Consider the following 9,522-nt stretch of genomic DNA (forward strand, 5'->3'; position numbering starts at 1 on the left):
TCTAAAAGAGCGTTAATTGTTATGTGTTAAAACACGATTAAGCGGTATCCATCTTACCCCACAGTATTATACCTACTCGATATGACGTCGAATACCTAAGCTCGTGTCCACCATTTTGCTAAAGTACAATTTCGCATGATATCGTTAGCTTTGTAAGAATACCATATTATATAGTGGGGTGAGAGTAGATGACATATCTTTTCAATCTATTTTCCCGTCTCATTAGGTAGCAAACAGAACATTCAAAGAATTATAAAAACCGTGTCATCAAGACTCCCATAAACCATTGTTACAACGTTTTTCGCCCCGACTATAACAAATCATATTCTTAGAAATAAAAAGCCGGGTATAGCACCCAAACAATAACCGATACGTTTTAAATATGATTAATATGAGTAAGTAACTAAAGCAAGGTAGGCCAGATGATTTGGGATTTGACCAGAGTTGACCTACTACTACGTTATACGGTATTCCCCATTCGTTAATTATGATACATTATACGTGTAGACAAGGTATTGTACCACTGGTATTCTTTTGTTTAACGGTAATATAATAAAATAATGATGCATCAAAGTAACAGGAAGTATATATTATCACAAAGTTCATGACCCCAGTAGGTTAAGGTAAGATGAAACACTTTTTTATTCTATTTTCTTGTTCAATTTGGTAGTAAACAAGGAATATTCAAAGAATTATAAAACAGTATCCTCTATATGACTCTAAAACAAACTGTAGAAGTGTATGAACCTGTGTGATTCTAAAATAGCGTTGTTAATTGTTTAAAACACGATCAGGATATTTGGATATCATGTGCTAAAGGTGTCTCATCTTCCCCCACAGTACTCTATTTAAATAGTTTTTGTAACTTGTATGTTTCGTACATTCTTTAAGCAAATAACTATTACTGTAGTATTTTGTGGCCTGATTGTTTACTACGTGTGTTCAAACAAGTCGCAGGAATTCCAGCAAAAATAATAATTGCCGTAATCTTTACAATCCGTTGTTACTATAAATAGACTTCAGTGTTACCTGACGTTAAGGTACTGCTTATCAAATCCTATCTCGAAACTCAGGCCTTAATGTTTTGGAAAGGCAGCACTAAGCGCTGGAATTCGCGCGAGATTCAATTTAGCCTTGTTACGTCACAATCCACAACGTTGCTCCTAGCAATTAACCAATCAGCTCCCAGCTTTCCACGTGATTAACACGTTTTCGTTTTTGCTAATGTGAGTTTGGGGCGGAGCTTGTTCTTTTGACTTGCCAAGTTTTGTAAGAAGGTTTGCGTAAAGCAGTTGGAAGGTATATTGTATAGTTGCGCAAAGGCAACTTGGATTTAGATAAGGATTTGTTTAAGTACTGAATATACATCATATAATGTAACTATTTGTTGTATTAATGTTTAACGTTTAATTTACAGCTCGCTAATTTGAAAATTAGTTCAATAAAACTTTGAAATATTTGAATCTACACTGAAGCAGTACAGACCGAAGTTTTGTGTTCAAATCACATCAATGTTATCTCGCTCACGAATGAAGATGCCTTGAGTGGCAGCCGCCACCGCCGCAAGTTTTGGATTTGCAACGTTAAAAGTGAGTGTTTATCATTCTTATAGAACAGGGTGTTCGTGCTTTATCGCTGGTTGTAATAAAATATTGTAAATATTTCTTTTATGTTACAATTTAAACAACACATTATTGATCAAATATTGAAAAAATATTGTTTTTCCTTTTGTGAAAATTTAAACAACCTATTAGTGACCACTGGGTTAAAGTAATTGTCGTTAAAAGTGTTGCCCAATGACACATACACCCATAATAATAGCAGCGTCGAGCCTTGAACCTTTACCGCTGGGTTAGAGACAGGCGCGCTATAACCACTGTGGCACAGCGCCAGGTGCTGTTATTAGCCGTGTCTCTGGCTGTATATAAATTATAGCTCCTCGCATGTCATAGCTAAAATTTTCTATTTAAGTTAATTACGATTTTAACATTACAGATGCAGACACTACGCCGCAGACACTACGCCATTTACTCCGCTGTATACGAGGGTACTGGTATGAAGCTGTTTCCGTGAACGATGAGAATATTTCGGTAAGTTTAATGATCACTGAACTCGAACTGTAGCAACCATATTGTCGATTCATTTTGGGTTTAACAGTAATTTCCAGCACTTTCGTAATACAAAATACCTACAATATTAAATATGTGGTAACTGATAAATTTATAAAATTTAAAAAAAAAACGAAAAAGCTACAAATCTTAACGTTTGATTACTTCTATGCAGAAAGAAGTCAAAAGACGGAACAAAAGCTCAAGAACGAAAATGGAGCCATAGCATTCCCAGGCTAGGATTTATTCTTAGTCGACGTAAATACTAACTTATGTGAGCTGTAGCATAAAAAGTCCCTTAATATTGAATGCTTGTTTAAAATCGAATGTTTATGTGGCACACGATGCGTGGGTGGTGTGGGGTGGGGAAGTATATGGAGATCGAAAGATTAATTTAAAGTCCACCTTTGTACACGTTAGTAATGTAACGTGGTTGGGAATCTTGGGTTTTATTCCTCTGTGTGTGTATGTGTGTGTGTAAACAACCTGCATAAGAACGGTGCGCGCAGGTCAGATTTCCAACTTTAACCCATACTCCTGGTGTCACTTATCAGCAAGGCCGAGCAGTCGGCATCGGATAGATAGAAGTGACATCGCTTTAACTAGGGATCGCTGTTAGGAAGTTTAAGTTAGGTAGAACTGGGACACTGAACCCGCGGCCGACACAACACGTGTCATTGCACTCAGGCCAAACAAGCAGTGCCTGGTTTGCGAAAACCATATTCCAACACGCCGGTGGTTAAAAGTCCGGTCAGCGAAAGCTGGTGGGTTCCACTGCAAAACAATTAGGCGCCAAACCTGCGACTAGGGTAGGGATAAAAAATTATTAAACTGTCAGGCCCCCTAAAAATAAAAAAACTAACTATTTAATTGTTAGGTTTACAGGTGTCGTTTTATGTTGTCATTCCTTTTTTGAATTGACAACAAGCGCGAATATGCAACGCAAACTCGACGCTGTTGCGACGGATAAAGTGATTACTAAGATCACTCGGTTCGATCAGTCTTGCGTTGAAGCAAGATATAGTTAGCTCCCAAATCCGTTCTTATGCAGTTTCCCCACTTCGTAAACAACTAGTTATTTCGACGCGATGCGACGGTTTGCGACGGTGCAATAAAAGCGGTTCTAAATATTAATTATTATTGTATTGGCCCATTAGAGAATGCTGTGTTGCTGTGCTTATTGTATGGGGTGGGGTATGGTGGTGTTGGGGGTTTGTGGTGTTCATTTAATACACACTCACATTATACACAAAGTGAACTGTAATATTCTGATAAATCCATGATGTGGGCATTTATGTAAGGTCTCCAGAGTGACGTCATCCTTTAGGTCTATTGCGTCATAATTGATGACGAAAAACATGACTGGATTTAAACAAAGATTACTTTAAGCTTGCTGTAATTAAATACGTACGTGTTCCTATACTATGCATATTAGGAGGTAACCGTCTCTGAAATCTATGTTCGTCTACTATTGTTGAACTTGCTGATAATGGGTCCTTTAAATGGGGTTGTCATTGCGGCGGATAGGAGGCTTGCATGAGGTGTCTGACGTTTTTGCATACATGATGTGCGTATTAATTCTCCATCATTGGCAATTTTTGTTTTTAGCGTTCGGTACCGATTTTTACGTATTTTTTGTCCTTTTTTTACTCGCTGGCGCTTTTTTATTTTTACGTTACGTGGAGCTCCATTTTTGTTCTCGTTCTCGTTTTAGTTTTTATCTTTTTCTCGTTTTCATTTTTTGTCTTTTTGTCTTTCGCGAAAATGCCAATGAAAGAGAATTAATTTCGTACAGATGTTATGCGTGTTTGTAATCTGCATGCAACCTCTACTCCAATGGTGTGGCAGTAACCCTGGGAGCCTGTCTAACTATTGGGGCTCGGTTTTAGAGAGCCTATCTAACTGTGGGGGCTCTGTTTTAGGGAGCCTATCTAACTGTGGGGGCTCTGTTTTGGGGAGCCTATCTAACTGTGGGGGCTCTGTTTTAGGGAGCCTATCTAACTGTGGGGGCTCTGTTTTGGGGAGCCTATCTAACTGTGGGGGCTCTGTTTTGGGGAGCCTATCTAACTGTGGGGGCTCTGTTTTGGGGAGCCTATCTAACTGTGGGGGCTCTGTTTTGGGGAGCCTATCTAACTGTGGGGCTCTGTTTTGGGGAGCCTATCTAACTGTGGGGGCTCTGTTTTGGGGAGCCTATCTGCATGTGGGGGCTCTGTTTTGGGGAGCCTATCTGCATGTGGGGGCTCTGTTTTGGGGAGCCTATCTGCATGTGGGGGCTCTGTTTTGGGGAGCCTATCTAACTGTGGGGGCTCTGTTTTGGGGAGCCTATCTAACTGTGGGGCTCTGTTTTGGGGAGCCTATCTAACTGTGGGGGCTCTGTTTTGGGGAGCCTATCTAACTGTGGGGGCTCTGTTTTGGGGAGCCTATCTAACTGTGGGGGCTCTGTTTTGGGGCTCTGTTTTGGGGAGCCTATCTATAATGTTTTGGGGAGCCTATCTAACTGTGGGGGCTCTGTTTTGGGGAGCCTATCTAACTGTGGGGGCTCTGTTTTGGGGAGCCTCTTGGGGAGCCTATCTAACTGTGGGGGCTCTGTTTTGGGGAGCCTATCTAACTGGGGGGGCTCTGTTTTGGGGAGCCTATCTATAACTGTGGGGGCTCTGTTTTGGGGAGCCTATCTATAACTGTGGGGGCTCTGTTTTGGGGAGCCTATCTATAACTGTGGGAGCTCTGTTTTGGGGAGCCTATCTAACTGTGGGGGCTCTTTTAAAAACTTACTGAAAAACTAAGTCCTGCTTGTCCAGTCATGGTGACTCAGAATTTACAGTTCTACACTTCATTCTACTACACATACAAACATATACATAAACAGCTGCGGTGAAAATGATTAGGTGCTACAGCTCACCCCTTTTATATTTTTATATTTTAAATCATTGGATCAGCCAATGTCAGGTCAGAAGTGCGTGCCGTGTCCCAATTTCTTGTGTCTTGTGTCCAATTTCTCACAGTACGCCTCTTAACGCGGTAAACCACGTATAACGATGGTGTGTTGGGAGGTGTAAGTTCAGTTTATAAGACGGTCAGTCCAGGTTACAGTTCCGGTTGTGTGTGTTGTGCGTGTTTGCGGCAACTTTGCAATCGCTACGCTCATCGAAAACCGTTGGGTGGCGTCGATCGCTTCCTAGCGTGCCTTGATCATCTTGAAACAGAAGATCAAGGTCCAGGTATAAATAGGGCTACTGGCGAGAGGTCCTGGTAAAAAAAACCTCAACGACCACAAGCGAAGCAGCCTCCTGGGCGTGGTTGGAATCTTCGTTTTAAAATAAAATAAATAAACAAGCATTCAGTATATTATAAGCAGATTCCTATTGTACCAACATTTCGTCTAATACCTTGATGATGTTTCACTACATGGCACAAGAAATGTTTGTGCAATAAATGTCGAATCCCCTCGACACTTTATTTAATTCCTAACAATATTCAATTTTTAGAATAAACCGCACAATTTTTAAATAAAAAGCAATCACATGAAAAGCTAAATTAAGCACACAATTTCTAAGATAACTGACTGATTCAGTAATTTCCATATGAAAGCACTTGCATTTTGAAAACCAAAACACTAATTTTGTTGCCGATTAATAAAAATAAAATTATATTTTTAAAACACTAAATAAATCTTGTTGTTGCTGTTAAACCCATTTTAACTTCTCGACTTTCCGGATAAAAAGGAACTTTACTTAGAACTTGTTGAACAAAGAAGAATTTACTGGGCCTTATATTTAATTCAAAACTCACATGAAAGAATGAATGAGTGAAAATTACTTTGTCTCTTTGGTCACGATAACGAGTAACGCGGAGTTCACAAAAACGAAAAGTTGGGTAGTAACGGTACAGAAAAACAGTTGTTAAAACACGCCTAAAATGAAATGATGTTTTGGATGAAAGTCGTGGCAGTTACACCGTAACCATAGATTTGATACATTTCTACAGAATCGTGTTTGAATTGTTGGGCCGTAGATTTAATACATTCATACAAAGTTTTAATGTTTCGAGTATATTAAAGCAGAATTCAATATGCCATTAAAAGCAGCGCCGTAAAATTAGGTTTTAAGTTCTACACGTTTAGAAGTTGAATGATGTGAATATATGATTATCAATTCTTTACTTTTCAGAAGCTGTAGTGGTATATGATTGACACATTAGATTTAAATGAAAAACTTTTACTTTGTATGACAAACAAGCAAAGCCGAATCAAAATGCATTTGAAACATTATTAATGACGAGTATATACTTGAACTTTACCAAGAAAATTCGTAGACCGTTAAAATTTAGGGCTGAATTTGAAAGGGTTCACAGAATTTGTAAAATGAAAATTGGGTTGATGCCTTTGCTGATAAAAAAAAGTTTCCGTGCCAGTGAAGAAACCTCTCCAGACAATGATGACCAAGCAATAAAAAAAGTAAGAAAGTAGACCTGTAGTTGCTTGTGTCATATTTATGTCATGTGTGTCGTATTTATGTCATGTGTGTCATATTTATGTCACGCGTGTCATATTTATGTCATGTGTGTCATATTTATGTCATGTGTGTCATATTTATGTCATGTGTGTCATATTTATGTCATGTGTGTCATATTTATGTCATGTTTATGACGACACATATTTATGTCATGTGTGTCGTATTTATGTCATGTGTGTCGTATTTATGTCATGTGTGTCATATTTATGTCATGTGTGTCATATTTATGTCATGTGTGTCGTATTTATGTCATGTGTGTCGTATTTATGTCATGTGTGTCGTATTTATGTCATGTGTGTCGTATTTATGTCATGTGTGTCGTATTTATGTCATGTGTGTCGTATTTATGTCATGTGTGTCGTATTTATGTCACGTGTGTCATATTTATGTCATGTGTGTCGTATTTATGTCATGTTTATGACGACACATATTTATGTCATGTGTGTCGTATTTATGTCATGTGTGTCAGATTTATGTCATGTGTGTCGTATTTATGTCATGTGTGTCATATTTATGTCATGTGTGTCGTATTTATGTCATGTGTGTCATATTTATGTCATGTGTGTCGTATTTATGTCATGTGTGTCGTATTTATGTCATGTTTATGACGACACATATTTATGTCATGTGTGTCATATTTATGTCATGTGTGTCGTATTTATGTCATGTGTGTCGAATTTATGTCATGTGTGTAAGATTTATGTCATGTATGTCTTATTTATGTCATATTTATGTCATGTGTGTCATATTTATGTCATATTTATGTCATGTGTGTCGAATTAATGTCATGTGTGTCATATTTATGTCATGTGTGTCATATTTATGTCATATTTATCATGTGTGTCGAATTAATGTCATGTGTGTCATATTTACGACACACATGACATAAATTACACACATGATTACACACATAATTACACACATAAAGACACACATGACATAAATATGACACACATGACATAAATATGACATAAATATGACACACATGACATAAATATGACACACATGACATTAATTCGACACACATGACATAAATATGACATAAATACGACACACCTGACATAAATATGACACACCTGACATAAATATGACATAAATACGACACACCTGACATAAATACGACATATATAAAATACGACACACATGACATAAATACGACACACATGACATAAATACGACACACCTGACATAAATATGACACACATGTCATAGACATGACATAAATACGACACACCTGACATAAATACGACACACCTGACATAAATATGACATAAATACGACACACCTGACATAAATATGACATAAATACGACACACCTGACATAAATACGACACACCTGACATAAATATGACACACATGTCATAGACATGACATAAATACGACACACCTGACATAAATATGACATAAATACGACACACCTGACATAAATACGACACACCTGAAATAAATACGACACACCTGACATAAATATGACACACATGTCATAGACATGACATAAATACGACACACCTGACATAAATATGACATAAATACGACACACCTGACATAAATACGACACACCTGACATAAATATGACATAAATACGACACACCTGACATAAATACGACATATATAAAATACGACACACATGACATAAATACGTCACACCTGACATAAATACGACACACCTGACATAAATATGACATAAATACGACACACCTGACATAAATATGACATAAATACGACACACCTGACATAAATACGACATATATAAAATACGACACACATGACATAAATACGACACACCTGACATAAATACGACACACCTGACATAAATATGACACACATGACATAAATATGACACACCTGACATAAATACGACACACCTGACATAAATACGACATATATAAAATACGACACACATGACATAAATACGACACACCTGACATAAATACGACATATATAAAATACGACACACATGACATAAATACGACACACCTGACATAAATATGACATAAATACGACACACCTGACATAAATATGACACACATGTCATAGACATGACATAAATACGCCACACATGACATAAATACGACACACCTGACTTAAATATGACATAAATACGACACACCTGACATAAATATGACATAAATACGACACACATGACATAAATACGACACACCTGACATAAATATGACACACATGTCATAGACATGACATAAATACGACACACATGACATAAATACGACACACCTGACTTAAATATGACATAAATACGACACACCTGACATAAATATGACATAAATACGACACACCTGACATAAATACGTCACGCCTGACATAAATACGACATATATTTGAAAGGGTTCACAGAATTTGTAAAATGAAAATTGGGTTGATGCCTTTGCTGATAAAAATAAATATGACATAAATACGACACACCTGACATAAATACGACATATATAAAATACGACACACATGACATAAATCCGACACACATGACATAAATACGACACACCTGACATAAATACGACACACCTGACATAAATATGACACACATGACATAAATATGACACACCTGACATAAATACGACACACCTGACATAAATACGACATATATAAAATACGACACACATGACATAAATACGACACACATGACATAAATATGACATAAATACGACACACCTGACATAAATACGACATATATAAAATACGACACACATGACATAAATACGACACACCTGACATAAATATGACACACATGTCATAAATATGACATAAATACGACACACCTGACATAAATATGACATAAATACGACACACCTGACATAAATACGACACACCTGACATAAATATGACACACATGTCATAGATGTCATGTGTGTCGTATTTATGTCATATTTATGTCATGTGTCTATGACATG

Source organism: Ciona robusta, chromosome 8 (assembly GCF_009617815.1).
Source record: "Ciona robusta chromosome 8, ASM961781v2".
In the NCBI taxonomy this organism is placed as follows: Eukaryota; Metazoa; Chordata; class Ascidiacea; order Phlebobranchia; family Cionidae; genus Ciona; species Ciona robusta.